General features: G+C 39.5%; 1 protein-coding gene across 4 annotated transcripts in view; it reads left to right on the forward strand.

The window, feature by feature from the left end:
- Window positions 1-26491, forward strand: part of syt1a (synaptotagmin Ia) — a 322596-nt gene that overhangs the window by 116011 nt on the left and 180094 nt on the right. The window lies entirely within an intron of this gene.

Consider the following 26491-nt stretch of genomic DNA (forward strand, 5'->3'; position numbering starts at 1 on the left):
TCAACATATTTAATTGTAACCTACATAGCCATCATTATTATCAAAGCAACAAAAACATATTTTATTTTTGTTTCAAAAGTTCAAAGTTAAATCTGATTGCACTTCCAGTTAAGGTAAGGGTTAGGTTAGGGATGGGGGTTAGGGTTGCTATAGGGTGTGTGAGGGCTAGGGTTAGGTAAAAATTATCATTTGTTTTTACAAACTTTAAGCCTTTTACACCATAAGTAAGTAACCTGACAACTAAACATTTACTCGAACAAACTAAACAGTGTGCTTTCTCAAGAAGAGCTCATCCATGACAACACACTAACACAGCTAACATGGTTAAAGCTACACTTGCTTAAAGGTGGAATGTGTAATATTAAGCCAAGATGCATTTAGCTGAAAAACAAAATGATAATAATGATAATACAAATTAACATATTCATAAGTAGGCCTATGTAAATTAGTGGTTAATCATGTTAATATATTTGGAATTGTTTTATTTCTATTAACATAGAAAAAGCCTTTTATTTGTATATAGAGATTCCCTTTGGATTGTTGCATCTTGCATGTTCCTACAGTACCACGGAAGGGACTGGACAGATGCACATTTTCTTTTAAATTCCAATGGATGCCATGCTTACCACAGAAAGTGTGTATCATAATCTGAAATCTGACTGTAAGATGTCCCTAATATTCCTAATTTATATGCTGTACATAGCTACCTTTACATTAGAAATTTAGCTACATTGAGCCACAAAACTTGGAACAGCACACATTCCTGCTTTGTGCCTATAAGGAAAACCTGAGGAAAAGAGAGAAGCAGCAAAAACCCAGAGCAGAGCAGGCATCAGTGACAATAGAATGACAGTGATTACGTCAGAATAAATGAGTAGCTGGGGTGAAGGAGGATTTCAGAAAGTGTCTTGCAGAGGGAGCATCAAAGAGAAGGCAGGCTAGAGCAGTTTGCATGAGATCAGATCTGGCAGTGTTGCATGGATTGGTCTAAATTATTCTTGGTTCTTCACTTCTAATCTGGAATCTTACATATCTGAGTTTTTGCGATGTCCTGCTAACTTGATATTGTTTTCATATTTTTAATGTTCTACTGGATTTATAATGTTGAGTTACATTGTTGGCAGTCTTCCATGGGTTCTTCTGTAGTTGGGGTTTTGTCTTTCTTGTGATGTTTTGCCATTGTGTTTTACTTTTGTCACTTTGTAAACCTCTGTTTTAAAAGGCTATATAAAAGCTATATAAATAAAGTTTATAATTATTATTATTATTGTTATTATTATTGACGACTCTGTGGCATGCCTGAAATAACATCATACGCTCGATTTTTCTATTTTCTTTTGTTTTGTCTTTGCCGTTCTTTTTCACACCTCATATTGTCTCCAGGATAGTTGTCTTTTGTGGTGGCGACTAAGAGTCATGTGCTAGCGTAGGAAGTATTGCCACTGTCGCTACCTGGAGCTTGCATGTAAGGTGGGAAAGCTGTTTGTTGTAGGTAAGATGAAGAATGTATCTGTGCTGGCATGGTGGGACACAGGCGAAAGTAGGTTCCTACTTGAGAATCCTGGTGAATTGCTGGCCTTTGCTGCCCATCAGTCTATTTGGGTGACTTATTATGGTCAATTTTAAGGACATAACTGCATTTAGGGATTTGATTTTCACTGCTTTAAAGTAAGGAGTTTCAGATTGTGACTTGATGTTTGAGAGCCAGAGAACTAGTAGTAAGGAAAAAAAGGCTGAAGTGCCCCCCTGGCCCACTCTGCTGATTGCTGGCAGGAAAAGGCAAATCGCCTCACGTAGCAAAGGTGGCAGAAAAAGATGGCTGGCATCATATTAACAGGATCAAAGCGGCTTCATTCTAATCTGCTCCTCGACTTTGTGAAATATCTGGGGCAGGCAAGCTTCTCAAACCGCTCTCAGATCGGCTTCTAGTGACTCATCACGACGCCAGAGCCCGAGGCGCTTTCAAACCGAGTCAATGTCAACAGAAGCAACGTTTGTTTTGTGTAACACCACGGGGGGGATACAACATCTGAGTTTGGGGAAATGTAAAGCAGCCGTGTGCGATTCCGTGTAGGTGTGAGGTACATATGGTGGGTCTAATCCCTCTTTCCACTCCCTCAGAGAGTGTGGGTGGTGTTTTTTTTGCCTCTTGGGGGATTTAGATATGGTTTGGTAAGTAGTCAGCGACTTGAAGGCCACTCTTACTGCCTGAAGACAAACAGACTTGACAGTTTCAGAACTAACCACCAAAAATTAATAGCATCTGTTCTCAAAATCTTCTTTTTTTACTTTTCTTTGAGGTATACTTTTCCTCTTTAGGTGGTAGTTTCCCACCCTTTTTTTTAGCTCATTAAATAAGAATCGTTAGTTTGACACATATGTCCTTGTAAAATATGCTCTACAGTAAAAAAACAAATCTTACTAGGATTTATTAAGCACTGTCAGCTTTTAATTATCTCTGCCTCTGAGTTCTATCAAAAGTTAAAGTAAACCATACTTTTGGTCCTTTCACTTCTTGCCTGCAGGCTGCTTTGCATTGTCCCACTAATGGATTGATAGGCCGACTCCGAAGCAATTTAGCTCCCTCTCATCATCGTCACCACGGCTCTGTGCCCATCTCTTTTCCTCAGCGCAATAATGACAAACGCTCAGGCTAACGTAATTGCGCTGAACTGTGTGTTTAGCAAACTTAATCTGGCAGGGAAATATTTGAACGGACTACAGGGGTGAACTCAATCACACTGATGAGGCCCGTCCAGCCTGTGACTTTGCATATAAACCGCTGGTGGCCAAAAATGTGTTAGCAGCTAACAGTTCGAGATGTTTTTGTCATTATTTTTTGTCTTCACAATGTACTCATCTTATACACATTTATGTTGTATGTAAATGATAGTGTTTAAGTTCCCATTAGAGATCTGATTCTGTTCCTTAAGGTGAGGTCTTATTGCTTTGGTATGTTTTTGGTTTTCTGAATGCTTGTGGTTCATCTTTATTGGCTATCATGAGTCAAGGCAAGTTTTTCCAACTATACAGACACTCAGAATGGAGACTTGTTTCTATTTTAGCCCTCAGTACTGGTTTCAAACCAAGATTTCTAAAGGTAAGGACAACTGAAGTTTAAGTACCCCACTGTGTCCACTTTAGTCAAGGCCAAAGGCATCATGGTTTGGGTGACTGACTGAACTATTCTTTCAAATGCAATGTCTCAAGATTGATGTGAGGGATTTTCTTAAAACTTTGCACAAGTGTCCTCTCAGACTTAGTTAACTAAGTATAAGTAGCTTCCAATCCACTGTATAGCTTCATGTGTCTCATCCATCCATTAACTTTACTGCTCGTCCCATTAGGGCTTGTAGGCGACTGAAGCTGATCCCAGCTGTCATTGAGTGAGATGCAGAGATAAACCCTGGTCTAACCTCCAGTCAAATCTCAGGGATGACTTAGAGAGAAAAAACCTGGCACAGTCACATTGACACCTATGGGCAATTTAGAGTCACAGAAAAAAAATCTAACCAAACATTTTGCTTTAAGCTGCATTAGAACACATCATTTTAAGGTTTTCTGTACCTTCTTCTGATTGTAATAGTATTGACCCATTCTTAAACACGTCATATTGTCATGTCAACTTGTTTCATAAGATAACTAGATTTACAGTAACTATGAAAAGCATTCACCCCTTGGATGTTTTACCCTTGTATTGAGTTTTTTAATCAATCATGGCCAATATGATTTGGCTTTTTTTTTGTTTGTTTTTTTACAAAAAATACACTCTTTAATGTCAAAGTGAAAACAGATCGCAAAGTAATGTCAGTTAAATAAAATATGTAATTGAATAAGTAAAAAGCATAAATATGTATCCCCTTCAAGTCAGTATTTAGTAGATCCACCTTTGGCTGCTATCACAGCATTGAGTCTGTATTGACCAGATTGCACGAGGATCAGATGTGAACTGCCCTTTTCAAGCCCAGCCACAAATTCTGTCTTGGATTGAAGTCTGGGCTTTGACTCGGCCACTCCAGAACATCCTCCTTGTTGTTTTTAAACGAACTCTGTGTAGCTTTTGCCGTATGCTTTGGGTCAGTGTCTTGCTGGAAAATATATCTTCTCCTAAACCACAGTTCTCTTGCAGACTGAAAAAGTTTGTCCTCCAGGATCTTCCTAAATGTTGCTGCATCTATCTTTACAAGCACTCCCAAGGCCAGCTGTTGAGAAGCATCCCCATTGCATGATGCTGCCACCATTGTGCTTCACAGTGGGGATGGTGTGTTTGTGGTGATTTGCAGTGCCAAGCATATCATCTTGTCTAATGGTTGAAAAGCACCTTTTTGGTCTCATAAGACCAAAGAACTTTTTTCCACTTGACCATGGAGTCTCCAACATGCCTTTTGATGAACTTTAGTCCAGATTTAATGTGAGTTTTCTTCAACAGTGGCTTTCTCTTTGCCGCTCTCCCATAAAGCTTTGAAGGTGAAACTGGTGCTGAAGCTTGGAACTCCTTCAGAGTAGTCACAGGTATCTTGGTGGCTTCTCTCACTAGTGTCCATTTTTGATGGTCTCTCAGTTTGTGAAGACGCCTGGTCTAGGCAGATTTACACATGTGCCTCGGATATTTTTTTATATCCATCCTGTGAATTATACTTTTTGATAACCTTTTTTCTGAGTTGCTTGGAGTGTTCTTTTGTCTTCATGGTGTAATGGTAGCCAAGAATACTGATTACCCAGTGACTGGACCTTTCAGACACAAGTGTCTTTATACTACAATCACTTGAGACACATTCACTGCATTCAGGTGATCTCCATTTCAATAATTGTTAGACTACTAGCACCAATTGGCTAGACCTCTGTTGAATTAGGTCAGTCACTTTAAAGAGGAGGGGATAATTTTTATAGGCACTGTATCTTTGCTTATAATTACACTGTACTATGTTATAGTCTAAAACTATTTCTGTGCCATTGAGCTGATCTAATGTAGCTAATAATGTTATATACAACATTATGATGGTTTATTTATTATTTTAATGAAGCAAGGTCATGTCAGCTGTAGCTCTTTCAACTGAGGTTCAGAACAAAGGTATTTTTCCGGCTAGCTGACGGTGTCCCAAGCCAAAACTCCCAGATGCTTGTTTAATGCTGGGCTGGCTCACAGTCCGCTGTAAATTGAACATGGGAGTATAATTTCTGAGGTGTCTGTTTGTTGTGTTCAAACACGGGTGAACCTTCTGCCTGTGTGGTTTCATCGATGCTTCCCCCTCTTCAAAGAGGACTTTTAATTTCTCCCTTCTGACATGACGAATCCCTCAGAGAAAGTCCAATGCTGTATCATCTGTGCTGTGCTTGTAGGGAACATGTTACAAATTCTATTTAGTTAATGTGGAACTTACACATTAGCATCAAAGTACGTTTGCAGACGAGTTGCTAGGTAACCAAACACCTCCTTAGACCGAGACTGTGCTGTTATTTCTGAAATCTACGTCAGGTTTTTTCACTCCTCTAAGAATAAATGCTCACAGGCTGCTTTGTCAGGCTGAAAGCTGAGAAATCTTGCCAAGGTAAAGCTAAAATATCATCAAAGGATAAAGGAAAGAAGAACTTTTATCTTAAGACTTCCACGAGAAAAATGAAAAAAATAAAGTTCATGACTGAAGTGTAAAAAGTAGAACACATCACCTGTCTTTGCCTGCCATGTGAGCATAATTGAAGGCTAAAACATGCCAGTTCTGGGAATGCATTAGTAAAAGAACAAAATGACACACTCATGCTGTAATTGTTGAAAAAGACAGGTACAAAATGATGCAAATGGCTCCAGTGATGTGAGCATCTTAGTATGAGTCTAAACAAATCAAAGAGTGCTTTTACCTCCAGAACATAAAAGCAGCGAAGCCTCACAGTGTCCTGCTGGAGTAATTGTCACAGCAGGGGTCAACTTGGCACATCGTGTCCTTTTAGCCCAAACTTCCTCTTTTTTCCTTCACCTCACCTTTCTATTACACTTTTAAAATCATCCAGAGTAAATGACAGCATTTCTAGATTTTTCTTTCTCTACACTTTGGTAGCACTCTTTCCCTCTTGCACTTAGATCCTTCAAGGCATCACTCTGTAATAGCAGTGAGGCAGCAGAAGCAAATGGAAATCTAATTTGGCCCCTCAAAGGCAAGGAAGAGGAGCAGGAGTCAATGCCCCCCTCTGCCTCCAGAGTCAAGCTTTGCACAGACCCAGACCAGCTTTGATCATGCTGCAAAACTCAAAGCTGAGAGGGGCATTAAAGCCACTGTGTGGCTATCTTTCCCTCAAGGTGATGCATGAGGGTTCTTAGTGAGGTATTAGAAGTTCACTTTTGTTTAAGGAGCTTCCCAGATGAACTCATGAATGAGAGGAGAGGCAACCTGAATCTAAAATATGAGCCATATGTGAAAATAAGTTTGTAGGGATGGTTTATGAAAAGTTTGTGCTAAAACATGTAATGCATTTACACATATGTTTACTTTGATAGTAGTTATTCAGTTATGCCTGTTCATGATTGATTTAGAATGTTAGCTCTAACCAGAAGTATCATAAAACTACTAAAATGTTTGCTATGCCAATAGATGCGAGTTCTAGTGAGTGGTCATGATAACTAAGACAATTCAAAATCAAACATTTTTACCTTTATTAAAATCAACAAATAATAATAAAAAAAAAACCAGAGGCATATAACTGTGAGGTCCTACCTCTAGTTTGTATTATACAGTATGTTCTCAGTCTTAGATATAGGGTAAGAAGCTGACACATCCACAGGGAGCTCAGAGAGAAATCGCCAAAGGAGCCAGTTGTAATGGTTTCAGGCATCAGATTAGATTGCATCCTCTGCACCTTCCTTTGGGTTTATTTCAGGTCTCATCCAATTGGCAAGAGACCCTGAGGAAGGAAAAGAATAAGCTGATGGGATAATACATCTTAGCTAGCCTTGAAATACCTTGAACCCTCCAAGGAGGAGTTAGGAAACCAGCCTTTCTGTGGAGAACTAGTCAGGTGGGAGCAGGTGTAACCCTACCAAGAACAAACAGAAGGAAATGGATAAAGTGATCATCTTATGTGATTGAAAAAGCCACTCATAACAATGATGTCAAATCAAGGTAAAAATTGTACCCATAAAATGAAACAATTTCCAAGTTCAAATTACTAGAAACTTTATCAAAGCTTTTACTTACTACAAGGACAGTCTTTAAAATGTCTGGCACTGATGCTGGATTAGAAGGCCTGGTTCTGTTCCAGCTCATCCCAAATGTGCTTGATGGGCTTGAGGTCAGGGTCAGTGAACAAAAACAATGTATAACTAAACAAAGAGGCAGATGAGAACTTTATGGTGACATGCATTCAAACTTTTCATTTCGGTCTGTTTTGCTTTTATAATGTAAGCGGTACATTTTTTAAACCCTCAAAAAAAACAAACAAAAAAAAAAACATTATTATAGCAATACCAACTTTCTTGAAAATATATCCATCCAAGATAACAAGTAGTAGTGTATGATGTTTTTATATAGAGCATCAAATAAGAATCTAGGAATCCTTTATCTGCAGCTGCAGTTCCTGTTACTAGGGAGCAAAAAGAACAAAGAAGAATGGATTTATCCAACAGATAATTATTTCCATCTATGACATTTCTTGCAAAAACAATAGTACTACATAAATGGGTAGAAAAAGAAGAATGAATAAATTAGCTAATAATCAGATGTCATCATATAACCTTTTGAACATGGATTCATACTCATAAAGACAATAAATGATTGTATCTTATATCTATAAACATTTAAGCTAAGTAGTGACCTTTCAACAGTACTGCCAGTTGTTGGCATTTCCAATCTGATGCTTGCAGTGCACCCTAGCATCAAATGATGCACATCAAATGGACTGTGTCATTTACCACTGTATGTGTGTTTGGAGGCTGACATATAGAAAAAGATAAAAGCTCTTTAAAGACAGTAAAGAACCCTATCTGTTGATGAACAATGTTTCATGTCAGAAAAAGAAAGTATCGACTGCAGATTCAGTGAAGCAGTAAATGGATTTTTACCACTTATGCTCTCCCAAAAAAACATACAGCACATGAGTAGCTTCATTACACAGGTGCATCGGGCTCCTTTGCTGTTGTCGCCATGGAGACGACCCCCCTCTGGCCCAGTTTAGCTTGCTTGCCCTTCGTAGCGTATGAACAGTGTGGCGGTTCATACTGTACTCCACAGAGAGAGCACACGCACCTTTTCCACACATGATGATTTACGTTCTGCTGCCATAAACATGAGGAGAGGAGAATACATGATCTCTTCAGACACAGTTATGAATATATCTACTGTTTTATGGCCCTGTAAGCACATTCACTGACACTACAAGGTTAGTCAGATAGTATGCTAAGTGCTCATGAAGGCCAGTAAAGCTCTATTTATAGAGCAGATGTTCATGAAAAGTGATGCAAAAGACTTGCATTAGGACACTAAAGGAAGACAAAACCAGTTATAAGATGAAACTAATGTAAATGAAGTGCTTATGTTTTTGCTAAATATTTTATACTTAACCAACAATATATACTCTGACTTTTGAGGGTCAACAGTAACATAACAAAAATATTTCTTAAACATATAAGAGAATTATTTTTACCTGTGCTTACAATCCGTAAAAGCCTATATATTTAGTCTGAATTAACACTACTTTAACCAGGGAATCAGAGGAAAAGAAGCATATTTCCCCAGTATAAGTAAAAGATACGACATCTGCCTGAATTCTTACCCAAAACTCACATCTACCGTCCATTTTTTTTTCTTGAGGAAAGTGCATTTCAAGGAAAATTACCATTCAAAAGTCAGTGGCAATTATTTCAACAAAAACCTCAATTTTCTCACAGGTGGACTAGGATGTATGAGTTCAGTAGCTTGACGCTAACACAAAATGGAAATTGCAATTAACAGGCTAACAGATTTAGCATTGTACTCAGCAGGGTTGTAATAGGTTAGGGTTTTTCTTTAGTTTTTATTTATATTTCATTTTTACCTTTTGTTTTATGTTTCAGTTTAGTTTTAATTAGTTTTTCCTGCTGGGTTGTGAGTTTAGTTTAGTTTAGTTTCGCAAAATGCTTTGTTTTAGTTTAGTTTTTAGTTTTCACGTTAGGTTTAGTTTTTTCCAGCAATATCAGATACCTGAACCCCGAAAGGGGTCTTCACTTTTCATTTCATTTAATTTATTCAATTTAGATTTTTGTACATGCCAGTTAAAGGTCAATGCAACTGTTTGTGAATCCCTTTGCTCTTTAAGTGTTTGCACATTTAAAAAAAACTGTTGCCATTGTGGAGCCCACATTAAAGGTACAGATCCAAACAAATTTTACCACCTGTAAATTGCATGTTCTCAGTCTGTGCACCACTCTGCATACAAAAATACAATGTTTCTGAAGACACAGGGGGCTTTTTTGAGTCATTATTTGGATTTCTATCAGACTTTAATCTGAAATGTGTTTCATGTGGAGTTTCCGTGTGTTCTTGTAAGAAAGCACTCAATATCTTGGTTGAAATGTTGCTACAGAGGTCTTGTTTTTATCCCAGATCTCTAAATCCATCTTCAGTCTGTCTTTTATAACAAATCCACCTTCCCTGCTCATACATGGGCCGTTTAGGGTCCCTGTGCACTGTTTGATGCTTCAGGCATGTGCATGAATAACAATCATCTCCCCTCCAGTAGCTATAAGAGTATTGCCTCGAGGAGACAGATAAAGTATTGTGGGAAATGACAGAGAATGAGATAGGAATCAGCCACCCTTAGTCAAGATGGAGTCCACTCTCAAATGGCCGTCCGCCAACCAAGCGCACAGCTATCTCTCCTGCTCCGTCGATTGCACAGCAGACCAGACACATGTCGACATCCATCATGATCATATGTGACCCAAACAGGTCCAGTCCATGAACAATGTTTATATAGAGCAAGGACTACTGATGTAGTGACACAATGAACATTGTTCAACCAAGCATTGGCCTGTATGTCAGCATGTACCTTCCACATGGCAGTATCCTCAGCTTAGACACATGAAGCTGAACTACACAATAATGCAGTTTTGAATAAATGTAGCACCACATAAAACCTTTCTTTGTGAAGAGATGTAAAGACTTGACGTAAAGCCATAATCTATCTGTGATTTAGAGGCATTGTAAGCTCCTAGCCTCTTTTATTAAGGACCTTCAAGATTACCACAGCTTTCTATAAACATAATGGTACATCCACATATGTCAAAGTAGCAGCATATTTCTGTCATATTCCCTACTATGTACTGTAGGTTAAACATTGTGAGTGTGGTACAGCATGGATGAAGGGAGCCAACATTTAAACTTTAAGGTATGAGAATAGCTATTGTATTGGTTCAAAGTCATTATTTTCTCTTTATCTATTATCTATTTTTGCATGTCTAATCAAACCATATTATATCACATGCTTTTCTTTCATATCACATTGTTTTGTATGAAATCATATTGTTTGATAAAAATGTTATTTTGGATTACACCACACTGTATCATGTTGTATCATATCAAATATCATATAAGTATTTTAATCATATAGTTTTGTATTAGTTAATGCAGTTAATGTAAAGTACTATAATTTATTGTACAAAATGGTATCATTAAGCGTCCTGCAGTTTAGCCTCTTAAAGTTTCATTTTATACCATGTCCTTTTTCGGGGCACACAGTAAACACTAATGACTTTTTTTGCACAAACTTGTTCTCCCATCTCTTGGGGATCAAAAAGTGAAAAAAAAAAAGAAAGACATTTTGGGACAAAAAGTCTGAACTCACAAGACTACACATTCCAAAACAGTAGGTGGCGCCGCAGTACGAGACCCGCTGTTAAGCACCAGTGAAGAAGAGGAAGCAGCCTCAGGTGGAGTTATTCAGTATTTACAGGGAGGATAACACAACAGTGTTTGTAGAATTTGCACCGCAAAGATCCTGAAGAGTGGAAAGAAGTCCTCGATGGATCTTATAAGTCACTTAAAAGTCATCATCCTAACAACGTTAAAACGAAGCGGCAGTAGCCACTAGCCTCAGCCGTGGGCATTAGGACCAAGCCAAGGGCTAATACCTGGCAGAGTGCTGATTCAGCAGGCATTGGAAACTGCAGAAAGTTTGCCAGAGCCAAAAGACGCAAGGTTAATAATAACAAAATCAGTGTGACAGTCTCCTGATCCACCACTACCTTCATAGACTTAGCCCTGCTCTGTTTGGTGTGGTTTTATTCAGTCAGATCCACGTTAGGAACAGAAGTTTAGCCATACACCACGGTGTACGTAACATTTTAACGTACTTCTGATATGACTTACGTCAGTGCGTATTTTTGATGTTTATTTAAAGCATCAGCTCTCTTTAATTCTGACTTATGCCTCAATAAAACAAGCAAAAAAAAAAACTCAGACCCCAAGCATCTCCATTTGTTAAGCATGACAGCCTGTTATCATTTGGTTTTATGTCTGATTTGACATGAGTCAGCTGAATGCTTGTTTAGTTGGTTGAAATGTCAGATTTGACCACTTGTCAATAAAATTTAATTTAAAGGTAAAAGGGGAAAACTGAAAAAGTTAACTATGATAACAGTTATAAAGTCAGAATAGTTCTTTGTTTTTTTGAAATCACGAGTGATATTAGTTAGAATTAGTTATAAATATCTTTGCTCACTACATATTAACCCCTTCTTACCCCCAGATGTGCATAAATACATCAAACTTCTTTTGTTAAATCAACAATTGGAAAAAAAAAAAAAAAAAAGATTGGTTCTAAAAGTTATCGGCTATCAGGAGTAGGAAATTATCAGTTATCCGTATCAGTTCAAAACAATCCTATCGTGCATCACTTGCAGCTGAATGGAGCCAACGTGAAAAACATGCTTATATTTAATGCCACTCCTGTCCTAGTAAAGCTTTACATTGAGAACATAATAATGCTCTTTATGTTTGAAGAAAATGTTGGCATTTAATGTACTAAGCTGTTGTGTCAAAGCATTTTCTACAAAACACATTTCCATTGTGTTGAGACAGCGTTGGCTGGAGAGATATGGAGCACTCAAATCTGCTTTCTTGGCTTGCATGTAGAAAATTTAGCCCACTGCAGAAGGTCTTTTTAGGACAGAAGTATAGAAAACAAATAAGAGGATTCATGAGACAATTTTCTCATTCTCCCATTGTCCTTGAGTGCCCTCAGAGTTGCCTTTATTTGAGAACCCTGAATATACTTCAAAACATGGTTTTCTTGTAATTCCTTGAGTTACCTGAAAGCAGCTCCTCGTCCCCAGAGTTTCTCCTTCTTGCTGACAGGGAGTCACCCCCAAAGTACCTTGACACAGGGAGTAAACAAGCCCGCCTCTGTTCATCAATGTAATCTTGTTTGTTCAGAGGGCAGTGTCTGTACAGGACAGCATGGTGCCACAGGGATAAAGGCCCATGCTTGAGGTGGTGTAATCAGTGTTTTCAGGGGTGCATCTGCATTTGTGGCCACAAATCTGTGAGATGATGACTGGCCTGCAGTGCTAATTCAAAAGAAAAATGTGGGAGGTGTACCGAAACTGCCAAAGAAAACAAAAGAGAGTAACATTTCAGGTTCTGAAAGCTCTGGTGTTGCACAGCGATTGGGCTTCAGAGTTCTTGGCCAATATTCAATAGTGTGTTATGTTCAGAATTTATAGCCATCAGCTCTGCGTGCCTGTCAGCCTTAGTTGAAGCCATATATCTCTCTGTGGTTCTGGGATGGAGCCATGTTTACTTTATGTAATGGACTAAAGCCACCTGGGGTTGTAGGATTTGGGCAGTTCAACATGATGACAGATTGATATGTTTGCAGCAAGTAACCTGTAAGTGAAATATGAATGAGCTTCCAAATATGGATCCCTGAGACACTGTATATACTCTGTGTTACATTGCAGAATAATCTTGTTATGTCTTGGCACACTAGCAAGTGTTGGCAATACATTTTGTCATCAATTTTTTGTATTGCATGACTTATATCTCCTTCTGTGGTGTACAGGTTTATGTCTAATGTAGACAGTTGAATAGAGTGTCCTCAAGCACTTACTAGTACATGGATAGGAGAGTGTACTGAGTAGGAAACTGGCAGTGGGTGCAAAAGGAGCCAGATGTTGGACTCAAAACTAGGCCATCCTTTTTTAGGGTAATAACATCCGTGCAGGCATGAACTAAGTGTAAGGCCAATTTGTGTCACAAGTTAAATCTTAGTTACATTATCCATCAAACACATTGTTAATCTACCATGAGCAACACCTGTCAACATTTGTTAGAAAAAATGTCAAGAAAAAAACCTGGACCTTAGTTCCACGACAAACACGTCTTTCTAAAGTTTATGGTCAGAATGGAGAAAAAAGGCATCGCAGATGACTCTATTGCCCGCCAGTATAGGTGGCAGTAATGCTGTTACTGTAAGCTAATGGATTTCAATCAAGCTGGTCATGTTGTTTTGTTTTTTGTTTTTTGTTTTTTTTTTTAGCTTTTCTATACAATTTACTGCTAATAAATACTATGAAAGGAGCATATACACAAAATACTCAAAGAACAAAATGAGGCAGGGCAAGATTGCACCACCCAAGTACACTGTAATTCTTTGGGCAAAATTAGATCTTAATGTGTCTTATTGAATCACATCATAACCTGTCACATCATATCATATCCTATTGTATTGTATTGGGCCGTGCCGTAGCATATCATATCTTTTTCTGTTATATCGTAGATATTGGTTTTATATCTTGTCGAATTATATTGCATCATATCATATTGTACTGTATCTAGGGGTGTAAAGGTACGTGTATTCGTATCAAATCCATTCGGTACAGGCCTCTTGTTATGATACAGACGTGTACTGAGCAGATACAGGCAATTCAATACAATACAATGCAATACAATAACTTTATTTATCCTCAAAGGGAAATTCATTTGTCTGGAGTCTCATCCGTTTATGGTAGAATTATATAGTCTTATTGCTGATGGTATGAAAGATCTCCTGTGGAGTGAAGCTCATACACAGATGGAAAACCAGAGCGCAACTCACTGTCACACTGTCCTGGCAACCACAGTAAACGACAGCAACAACCTGAATATTCCCAGATAAAAGCGCCCTGTTTAGGAACACTTTGTTTTCCAGTAAAATATAACAGTGGACAAAGACAACAACAGTAGCGCTTACATTATTCAGCAGCTGTGTCACTGACAGCACGTCATCTACCGGACCAATCAAAGCATTTGAAAAGGCACCACTCAAACAAGAACGTCACTGTAACAAGGAGGAACAACAAAAAGTCTCACTAGCTGGTTATGAATTTCCCATGATTTAAGGTCTTTTAATTTTAACAACAGTGCTCTGGCTTTGTAAATCAAATTACTTTTAAACGCAGTACCTTCAACTGTCAGCCTCAGAGGAAGGGGAGAGGAAACTCCATCATGCAGCTGCGTCATTGTTAAAGTTATCTTCAGATTTCACACGGCTCTAACCTCTTTATCCACCAAGATAAGCTGTGAAAAAATTCTCCCAAACTTTGTAGTAGTTCCCATTGGTTAAAAAAGTAATCCAGTGCTGAAGGTCGTGTTGAAATCAGCAGGATAGACATTAATTAGCATAATTAACAAGCTAACTTACGGTTGTGTGATGATGTGTTCAAGTTGGCTGGACAATTTCAGTGTTCAGGGTTGAAAAGCCCAGTTGTGTTGGGATTGAGTGAACTTTTGCACTTCAGAGACCTTTAATCAAAGTCATGTCTGATAAAAACATACCCATTACATGCCAGTCAGTCTTTATGACCAGTTTTTCTCTCTGGTAACTTAACTTTTATACAACCTAACCCCCGACTGGCCTTAAATTAAAAATTCTGCCTCCACATGAGAAGCGTTTACCATTCAAAGTGATCTCAGGAGTTTATAATTACTCTCCCATTGAGAAACCGTCAGAGGAACAAGGAAAGAGGATTGAGATTAAGTCACAGCAGAGGAACTCTTCATGTTTTAACACAGCTGTTACAGTCTGTGTTTTACCAAGGTGCTGCATTTCTCCACTCAAGCCTTGATTCAGCGTCTTTGGTGTGAAGAATGCAGGCGGGGTGTTGTGATGGGAGATAGGGGTGTCATAATGTCACACAGGGATGAAGAGCGAGTTTTCTTTACCAAAATAGAAGTGTTTAAAATGGCACAACACAAGTCTCGGCCTTGTGTTACAGCTTTTCTTGAGTTATCTTTTTTTTTTTTCTTTCATATACGCTTCACTGTCAGGTGTCAATCCCTTCACCTTGTTACATTTATAGTTCACTGATACCCAATATTGTTGGCAAATGGAGTGCAGTGTAGAATAAAACCTTATCATAGACAATGATTCTGGGTGACAGACTGCGTATGGCAAATCTAGACGGGAGGAAGATCTCAGGAAATAAGTGGAAATGAAAGGACAGCATGCTGGGTCTTGTCAGTTGTCTTATTCGTGTTCTACTCCTTGTCTTCTCCTGAATCCAGTCAGCTTGTTTAAATGGAGAGGACATACTACCTGAATGTGTTCCAATTGCTTTCACATTCATAAGCTGATGGAGGAAGCAGCATAATAGCATTAATGACGCTGCAGAGCAGATGGTAATCCTGGTGGAGACCTATGCACATACAGATCTGCCTTATGTAGATGAAAGGCACGGTTGTTTTGAAGCATGCTGGGGAGAACAGTTGTTAAGCACGTGATCTGCATTCATCTTGTAGTAGGAGGCTCGTGGACGGTATGTCAAAGCACAAAAGATCCAGCATCACTGTCCTCTTTCATGCACAAAGAGCCATCTCAATATGAAAGGTGCTTTTAGATGCTGGAATGCAATGATTTTTAAAGGCTCCAAGGTTATTCCTCTGTGATGTTTTATGGATACTGTTCATACATCCTGAGAAAAGGGCTCCTCTTTGACATCTGTGGTCTTGTTACAGTTTATCATGTGCATTCTCAGAAGACGGGAAACTGAGGAACGATCAGTTGTGACGGGAAAACTGAGCTATATTGCTAAGGTGGAAGATTTTGAGGTTTACCACTGTTGCAATTGAGTTGTGCAAAAACCAGGATTTCCTGTACAAATTTACGGAAAGAGGGAGAATGGAGTTGGGTCTAGAGGATAGGTAGAGCTAGTTGTTATCTGCATAGCAGTGAAAGTTGATGTCTGTTAGCATTAACATTAAGTGTACCTGAGCTCTGCATGTACTCAACTAAAATGCTGGTCACCAGTGTAGTTTCAAGGAGAGGGAGAGGAAGACAGATTTTTTCTGTAGTTGTATCAATCAATACAAGATACAGCTGAAAGCTGGACTTTGAAAATGAGCTACAAGTGCCAGTCTGAACTTTTGTGTCGCAGTTGCCATTCTGTACCTGACACTCCATTGCATGGAGTATGTCTCACTTCTGTCTGGGCAGCTGCCTATTGAAAGTGTTTGGGAAGGGTGAAACCTTTGAAAAAATGAGGATAACTGGACGAACCTTCTGTCTGTCTCATTCTTAACAGGCCAATCAGAGGAACGACACATATGATGTTGTGGGTTTGCATACACTGCTGCCATTCTATTGCTACATCTGAGCTGTTTGCTTCATCTGTCTCCATTGTTTACCGGTTTACAGTACAACTAAACCCCAACCATAGGCGCTGCCCTGTCCTTCTTAAATGTAGCTGATTGGTCCAGTCCATTATCAGATGGGACACATCTTTGCAAGATGGATCTGCCTGATGACAGACATTAAATCTGGCCAATCCATTGACATAGCAAGGCTAGCTATCCTGTACTTTTTGCAGACAACATTTGGGCACTGCTGCACTGGAGTACAAACAATATTCTGGTAGGCATTACTTGGATAATGGCAGTCACCTGATGCCACCCAGTCAACTAGTTGCAGTCTGTAGTGTTCAGAAGCCTGTTAAATGCTTGACACATCAGCATTGTTGTGAGTGTTTACGTGTCAAACGTGGCATGAAATCCTGATACATGCCCTTTCGTGGGTGTCCCGTACAACAAATTTTTGCCTGTGCACATCTCCAAGATTTTCAATAGACGTGGACACACCAGATGTCAAAACATGCTACAAACCTGATTTTTGAAGACACTGCCCCCTTTGCTCGTGGAAGAATATTGGTTTGTGTTGAGGAGGAAGCCGGCGCTAGGTATAGATGCACCAGACCTTTTGTTATCACAATTTGGCATCAGTTTGTGTTCGTGCAGCCATCCACTCAGAAAAAAGAACTGAGCCTTGAGTTCAGGGCTACCTGGATCTTCTGATGCAAAAGTATAAACAAGGCTTAATGGCCTGTGCTCATTAGTTCAGTTTTTGTTCTTGTTTTTTTACCGGAACAGTCCTTTGTTATGGTGTCATCACTTTAGTGGTGTACCAAGCAAAATTAAGAAGGGGCAGGGCATCTGATATCAGATTTGCTACCAGTGGTAGAAGAGAATATTATCTGACCCCTACCCACGCTTTGTTGCTGACATGTCCTTAAAGAAAGGAAAAAATAAACCGTGGATAGCCTAGCGGTTGGGCCATGCTCCATGAAAGAAAACTGGTCTACCAACCTGGCAGCACAGGTTTGGATCTGACCTACAGCATAGTAATACAGCATCCTCTCCCCTCCAAGAAGGGAGGAAAAGATGTTTTGTAGATGAAGGTATTTAAACAGACTTATCATTCACTACTAAGGGGAGTTTGATGTTAACTTTTACAAAGATGCTCTGATACTGAGGTTGTGGGTACTTCCTGCTCAAGAAAAGCTGTTGATTGACACAGGCATTGAAACTGCAAATCTAAATATCAACAGTAAATATAGTCATAAATTGACCAAGGGCATAGTGCTCTTTTAATTCAGTAAACACAGTTATGATGTGTTCATTATAAAGTTGCTATTTATTTGTTATTTGTCAAACTTTAAACTTTTTAAGTAGGACATTGTTCAAACACTGAATAGAAGCTGACAGTTAAATAAGAATAAACACTGCAGCATCTTTAACATTGCCTATGGAGAGAAACGAATAATGTGCATGAAAGAGGAGAGAGGGTTTTAATAAGAATTAGCTCCAGTTCAGACTGGCAGCAACTTGTGAATTGCATCTAATCATATCTAATTATTTTAAATTTATTTGACCATGTTGCTCACTCTCTGACTCACACAGGGCAAAATCAATTATTTCGTCTTTTGTTTTGTTTCTGTTTGCCTCCTGAGTTCGGCAATGAACTCCAAGAAGCAGGATAAACAGCTCTACACCATTAACCCTGGGTTGGTTTTTAGACGCAAAACTAATTTATTCCAATCAGGAGACAACAAAAAGTAAAAGCAAATGTCCCGTTAATCTGACAGATAGAGGATTATAAATACAGAAAGTCCAGCACTTTTAATGAAGTTTTTTCATCTAAAATATTGGCTGCATCCTATTTACAAGTTTGACCAATGTACAGGTCTGAAAGGCAGAGACCTGTACCGTCATGACCGTTAGTGCAGCCACAAGAATCACCCATACTTTGTGTCACAATCCAGGCTGGTGGTACCTCTTTTTTGTAATCAGTTTTCCTTATATTTTAGGTATTACTCCTGCCTTATTCAGCAGTAACATAATCTACGGGTAAAACAAACATTTAGTTGTCGTGTACACAAGGCAAAACCGAACCTTTCAGACATTTTGTAAGCTAAATAAAGACAACAGATCAGGTTGAGCCACAGTCTCCTACATCTGATACCTAAGAGCAAAGGCAGGTGGACCTTCATACTTATTGTACCTTGCTTCTCTGGTCTTGATTCATGTTAGGTGGATTCAGCACACTTTCGATTATTGAACTAATTGACACAGCACATTATTCTGAGTTTCTTAAACTATGTAAGATATATACCGAGTGAACATATCAATTTCCATCATTTTTGGGGGCTCAACTTAAATAGTTGGTACAAATATTTTTGTTGAGCCAGCTGATATCTATATATCGAATGTTAGAAATGTTCCGCTGAATCAACATCTTAAGTGAAGAGCATGTTATGCCAACTAAGTGGCAACATGAAGTACCGTAGGACCCCTTAACTCAAAAAAACTGTGATCATACTGTACAAACAAAATGGACTTTGGGGTCAACTCCACATGGATTCAGGCCTGGATATCTAATAGAAAACCACCCTGTAAATGGTGACTGTGACTCTTATTGTGGTTAAAAAAGTTTATACTGTAACGCTTGCTTCCAACTCTACTAAAGCTCAGTTAATTTAATGATAAACACTTCAGTTTGCCTCAGTTGGTCGAGCAGGTGCCCATTGGCAGAGCCTGTAGTCCTCCATGCACTAGTCCCACGATTGAATCCCGGTCTCATCACATGTTTGGAGCATTTCTTTCTCCACTCTCTCCTCCAATGTTTCTTGTCTCTCCTCAGCAGTCCTGTCAAATAAATAATCTTAAAAATGAAATTCCCCACTTTTTATGTTTTTCTTGCTTTTATTATGAAACCGTTATATCAGGAAGTGGGGCGTTTTCAGAAGCAAGTTAACATAAGTACAAGAGAAGTGAAACTTAATAAATCACATAGATTCAGCTAAGAGGTATCAAGAGCTGAACACAGAGACTTATAAAAACATGTGGTCTTTCATAGCAAGGGCTTGAACATGTATTCCATTTTGTACCACAAAGGGCAGGAAAAACCCTATAAATTTCAAGTCATATAGCCAACATAATAGCCACCAATAAAGCACAGGCAAGAAAAGGGGGGAAAAAAAGCTAAAAGGGATGCCCCCTGGGTAATGCAGTTCTTTTCAGGTCTATAGAAAAGCTGCATCACACAGGAGGAATTTCTTTTCAGGGCCATAATGAAATTCTCAGACAAAAGTTTCAATCTATTTTAATTCAGAAGTTTAAATAATGTGTCTTTGATTCAAGGACATGGATCTTCATGAAAGAGTTACTTTAGACAGAAAATTTTAAAAATAAGCCAACATTAAGGGCGGAAGGAAAAATGTTTCTTAACTTTTAATGAAGGTTTCGGATGAGTTTCCTTGTCTAGCTGGTACACAGTCAACCCATGAAGCTCATTATTTTTAAGTGAGCCAGCCTTTCAAGTTTGTCACCGCTGTTTTTGGCCATGCTGGCTGCGTTGGTGGACATGAAGCATGATCCAGGAAGTCCAGTTTATTAACAGAATGTTTTAAAGGCAAGTCAGAAGCCAAAACAGTGTAACTGTTTGTAATACTTCCTGTTTCAACTCTTTGAGTGGTGAATCTGAAGATTACAACAGAAATACAGCCCTGTGCAGTTACCTGTTTAAGCGTGGTGTCAAGCACAAAATGCATTCTCATGTTTAAGAATAAAGTGTGAAAAGTGGTGTACGCATTATATTTGTGTCACCACATCATTTATACATCTGCACCCAGCTGACATATCTAGGGCTCTGCTTTCTGCCTGGCTGCCTGTCAGAGAGGAGAAAACACTCTTTTGATTGGCAGGTTAAACTCTTCAAGGTCAGCCTGCTCCACAGCACCACTCTCAGTGTAGATTACCACCGTAATATCTCTCCTGTCGAGTGTCTCCCATCCCTTCGCCTACCCCCCTCCCCTCAGCTGGTTCTCAGTCTACACTCTGATCTAAAGATTGTGTCCTTTTCCTCCTCGTCGTGTCGTTACATAAGCCTCAGCACAGCTTGTTGAGCATGGAGATTGCGCTGCATGTTGCATTTGCCATATCTGGGGTGCCGGGGGGGAAATGAATGTCATTTTTGCCAGTGATATCAGGAGGACAGGGGAATGGGATATGGTTGCTTGATTGCAGCTGTGATTCTGTTTGAAAAATCCATGCTTTAAGTCAACAAATGACTGAAACTTTCTATGTGGAATAGCACCAAATCTACTGAAACATGTCTTAGCTTTATGTGTGGACAATATCTTTTTTTTTTACAAAAAGAAAAAGTGGACATATTTCTGTAAGAATGAGACATTCAGAAGACTGATTGTCGTATAAGTCCCATTACCCTGTAGAAACGTGTTAAAAACTGATGAGCAGAAGGATTGTCAAAGAAAATGTGAAATCGCAGCAGGAAACAGGAACAGTTCTCTATGAAGCCCTGACAAAAGAACTTGTGCAGATGGCTGCTGGAAGCCATGAAGGCAAATGCTGAGCTACTAGCGCTAATATCACGATGACATGCTCATTGTGTTCCGATCCTCCTATTTGTTATGCATGCATATTTAGCAGCGCATAGGAAATGAAGATGCATCATTGATTTGTGCACAAGGTTGTAATGGGACTTGTTGTCAGCAGAGTTTGCAAGCTCTGTGTTTGTGATTTACATGTGAGGGCAGCTTGAACGTGATATAGCAATCAATCCATTCCCCAAAGGACCAAATGTACATCCTGTGTATGCTGTTGTATGATATAAGAAGAGCTGACACCTGTGAACACTCTTAAAAACAGGTGCTTAATGACTGTGTATTCAATAACATACAACAACAACTTGCAGCTTTTACATCCAATAACCCTGATGATGAATGTCCTGTTCTTTAAGGGGCCAGGCTGAGCCTCTTCTGAAAGTATTGATGCTGTTTTGTCACTTTCAAAACATAAGTGGACATTTCTTGCATCTTTGCCAAGCAGACAATCGTGCTGATTCAAGGCCAGGTCATGCCCTGGCGGCATGCTAAGCAAGTCAACCCTGATACCCATCACTTCAGTGTTTTACAGCTCCTCCTTGGGGATGTCGAGGCATTTCCTGGCAATATTGGATGGACAATCCCTTCTGTCAGTTCTTTGTCCGCCCTAAGGTATTCTTCTAGCTGGATGTGCCAACCCAAACTCTCCCAAGAGACATTTTCTAGCTCCTCCTCGGGGATTCCAAGATTTTCCCGAGCCAAATGGCTTTTATAATCTCTCCAGCAAGTTCTGCCATCAAATCTGTGTCTGTGAATGGTAAGAGCGTGAAATTTGTGGAGTGGTTCACCTATCTTAGCAGCGTAATTCATCAATTCACTGACTACAAGGCTGAGATCAGCTGCAGACTTGAACTGGGTTCATAGAGCAAGACATTGTGGCCTTCCTGGTATCGGAGCATGCATACAAAAGTAAGTCTTTCATTCCTCAGTCCTCCTGGTCTTACTATACTCTTGTGAGGTCTAGACATTGACTGATGGCCGGAGGCGCCAGCTGGACTCCTTGAAGACTTCTCTTCAGCAAATTTTTGGGCATCGTTGGCAAGACTGTGTTTCTAATGCTGACGTGCTCAGGAGAGGGTGGATGGGAAGTAGCAGTAGCAGTCATGCTTTTATGGACACCCAGTGTGCTTTCCTGCGCCTGATCCAGCTCACTCCATACTACATACCTAGGACCTGGTGGGCTGGTCAAAACTCTGAGGCGGCTGTGTGCATCATGGAGGGGTTAGCTGGGAAGATACCTGGAGATTTCAAGGCATTTCCATGGGGTACAGGACCTGGTGCAGGCCTGGACAATGTCCATCAGGTTAAATATGCTACAGGAGTTACAAACGATGTACCGCCTTAACGTAAGTGATCAAGGCCACAATTTCATTTCTTGTTGACATAAAATTAAATCATATGTAAGCAAATTTAGTTGATATTAGTTTGGCATCTCACATTTTTATAATGAAGGATTAAATCAGGCTGGAGATTAAGCTGTGTTACTCACCAGAACAGATATGATGTCTGCGTTTATGGCTGACGGTCAGTTACACAGGGAAAGTATTTGCTATGAGAGCAGCTTCAGTCCCCCACAGGGATAGATGTTTGGTTTTACAATGCAAAAACCTCTGACATTCGTTAAGGCCAGAGGAAGGAAACAGGAAAACTGAGGTGAGACAGGACCCAACTCTATGGGAGGACGAAGTGCAGCTGTGCACAGTGGTTACGGTCTTCATCTTAAAGAATAAATGACTAAATAGACAAAATAAATCCCTCTCCTTCAGTCTTAAAAGTCATGCAGTCTGTATCAGCCTCTTTTTGGACAGCAAGTTAGACACCCCTGCCCTAAACAGTATCATTTTGAATTCTGGTATCAAGACTAGTGGTAAAGGGAAAATATCCCACACATGCATTACTTTTAGATATATTTCAATAGCTTTTGAGCTGTATAAAATGGAATTTCACATTCTCGCTTTCCATCATACTTCAGTATACTGTGAAGGCATGACAGGTGCATTGAAATGTGGCTGAATGAGCTCTCTGGGAATTCTTTTCATTTATATTCCAGCCAAGTAGATGTAATGGCTCTTTTTGTGTGCATCAGTTAGCGAGTAAATACACTTTTCACAGTATGAGGTGGAGAATGAATGGCAATCATGAGTAGTCACACTGCAAACAAACAACTACAGTGCAGAATGGAAGCTGCTTCGTCACCTCCTGTGCTGATGGAGAATTTTTCACAACAGTTGTGGCCCCTTAGAAGGAGAGTATTGGAAGTCTGTCTTTGTCCTTCAAACTTTCTTCAACATTTAAACTTTCCAGTAAAATTAGCATTTACCAGGCCATGGTCTTTTATCATTTATGTAGGCTTTTATCTTCCCTTGCCTAACATCAGTGTATCACATCAAGCAATGGCTAGAGTCATTGTTGCTCTGAGTCATAGTTGTAAGAGGATTATCCACGTGGATTTTGGCATCTCTCCAAGTTTTTGTAAGGACAAGCACGAGGTCATTTGTTACCTGAATCAGTTCAAAAGCTCTGTGACCTGGCATCTTGGAAGCAAATGGCAAAATATCTCAGACAACATGGTCCATGATTGATAATTCAGATAAATGATTCACATGCTTATCTCGTAAGGTTGAATGCCTTTGTGTTGTTGACAGTCTTAGGCTTCAGTGGACACTTAGAATGGATATGTATGGGAAAATTTGTTTGGATTTTGTGGATTTACTGACCTCTCTAATCTAAACATTGGGCAAAACCAGTGGATCAGCTGCTGAACTCCTTCATGCTCTTATAAAGATTGCATTTTTATTACAGATCTTGTCGCCAGAAGGAGAATTAAAGTTGTAAAAAATTAAAACAGGAATCAAGACTTCAGGTTGGTCACATAATGTAGCAAGTCATCTGCATATAACTAGATCCAGTGTTCTCTGTCCTCTCGAATTCCATTAACTAGAGGTGAGGACTGCAAGGCTGTTGAAAATGGGCTTTGCAACTTATGTGAAGAAAAGGGCAACCCAGGGGTCAACCACATGCAAGTACAAAATGAATCAGGCTGGATGTCATTAGTAAAGGCATTTTCCTGGGCTTTAGTGTGTAAAAGACGGCTTTATGGGATGAAATTATTACTGAAGCCTAATTTCTTAAAATCAGCAAACAGTTAAAGCCTCTTAATTCAGGTGGAGTTTTTCCAGAGTAAACAAATTTCATAAGAGAGTGTATATAAAAGAAAGAGTAGCAACCTTTCATGAACCCTGTCTGATCCAGTAAAACAATGTCAGGAAGAATCTTCTCTAGGCACCCTGCTAACACCTTTGCTAGCACCTTCACATCCACATTTAGAGAGGCCAGAGGTCAAAAGAATCCGCAGACAGTGGGGTCCTCATCCCTCTTAAGTAGTAAAGAGATTGAGGCTTGAGTCAGAGAAGGTGGTAGTGCTCTGTGCTTTTCATGCATTCATTATCATAGAGGATGTACTTTTTAAAATCTTCATAACCAACATACAGTGCATTCAGAAAAGACTAAACCCCCCTTCACTTTTTCAGCCAACCATCACTGCAGCCCTTCACCAATCAGAGTGGCTAGACAGAAGTCTGCCCTCAGTCCAGAACACACAAAAACCTGCTTGGAGTTTGCTAAACACACCATGAAAGTCAAGTGGGCTTTTGTGTGTTTTGCACTCGTCATAGATCTCTGGAACTCAGTCAGAGTGACCATCGAGTTCTTGGTCACCTTTCTTTCTAAGGTCCTTATCTGCTTTTTGCTTAGTTTGCTCTGACCAGCTCTTGGAAGAGTCCTGGTTGTACCATTTGATAATTATGGAGGCCACTGTGCTCTTAGAAACCTTTAGTGCAGCAGACATTTTTGGAGCCTTCTTCAGATCTGTGCCTTGCAACAATCCTGTCTTTGGGCTCTGCAGGTACTTTTCTTTGGCTTGGATTTTGCTCTGATATTCTATCAGCTATGAGGACTTCTAGGTGTGGAAACATCTCAGCAGCAATCAGGAGAAAATGGAGGTAACAAGGGCCTGAATACCTATGCCAATGTGATACTTTAGTTTTCTATTTTCCATACAGATTGCAGATTGAGACTAAAAAGCATTTTTTTTACTGCTGCATCAGGTTGCAACATTAAGAACAATGAAAAAGTGAAGGGGTCTGTGTACTTTCTGAATGCACTGTATGTAGAAAAAGCCATTTTTCTTTATAAAAGGAATTATTTTCTATTTTATCAATCAAGGCATTTGTAAAGTTGCATTCAGTTGTGATGAGTAATTGGACTGCAAGCAACTAGAGACTAGAAAAATACTCTTAAAACTGTTTTTGTTGTTTTGCTTGGTTTTATGCTTGTTTTTTTTTTTGTTTGTTTGTTTGTTTGTTTGTTTTTTAAATGCTGTCATTTGAAAAATGAATGGACACGTTAGCCAATCTGGAATTACAGTGTCTACACCCCAGACCAGATGATGCCACCAACTATGTGTTAATGGCACAGACAGAAAAGAGGCAGACACAAGAGATCACATGAAGAAGAACAGTAATATTAGCAGATGAAACGCTAAAGATAGTAGACCTGTCTGCATCTTTAAATCAGGTGTGTGGAGAACTTCCAATTTGCGCTTCTGAATGCCATCGGAAATATGTTGACGAGAATAATGGTATCAATCCCTGGAGCAAGGCAAAAGAAAAATAAATGTCTTAACTGAACCGTTATGTCCCAGTAAAAATAAAACAATCCTATTTACTGAAATAGACGGTTTCATTCAGAACTTAAATCAGTCAAGCTTTAGGTCATTCAAAAGCCTTTATTTGTTTTATGGTTCCCTGGAGAGAATTGTAGAGCAGACACAGAGAATACAGACAGCGCACAGACCACCATCATTCCCCACTCGATCTATACTGGAAATCTCCCCACACCTCCACAGCAGGCGTGCATCTGTTGGGAGGAGATCCCCAGCTGCTTTCTGTAACTCGTTTTCTAACACATGGCTGTTCTCCACTGGTCGTCCCTGCAATACGGCCAATTGTCTGTTAAAACAGTCCATTGATAACAGATATCTGCCACATGGTCACTGACACACGTTACCAAGTTGATGGAGCAATCATTGGGGAAAAAACACATGAAACACAATCAGTTATTGGAGCCTGATGTCAATATCTCATCACTCTGAGTTTTCTGATGCAAAGCAGGAGTGTTGACCTCGTCATGTGTGTCTACAGTTGGTTCCTGGTCACTGCTTTCTATCCTCAAATGAAGGCTTGAAAATGAAGCCTACGTTTTCACCATGTTGGTAAGATTAGCAAATAGTATGGGGGAAGGCACCCCTTGGAG

The sequence above is a fragment of the Cheilinus undulatus genome, linkage group 23 (genome assembly GCF_018320785.1).
Source record: "Cheilinus undulatus linkage group 23, ASM1832078v1, whole genome shotgun sequence".
In the NCBI taxonomy this organism is placed as follows: Eukaryota; Metazoa; Chordata; class Actinopteri; order Labriformes; family Labridae; genus Cheilinus; species Cheilinus undulatus.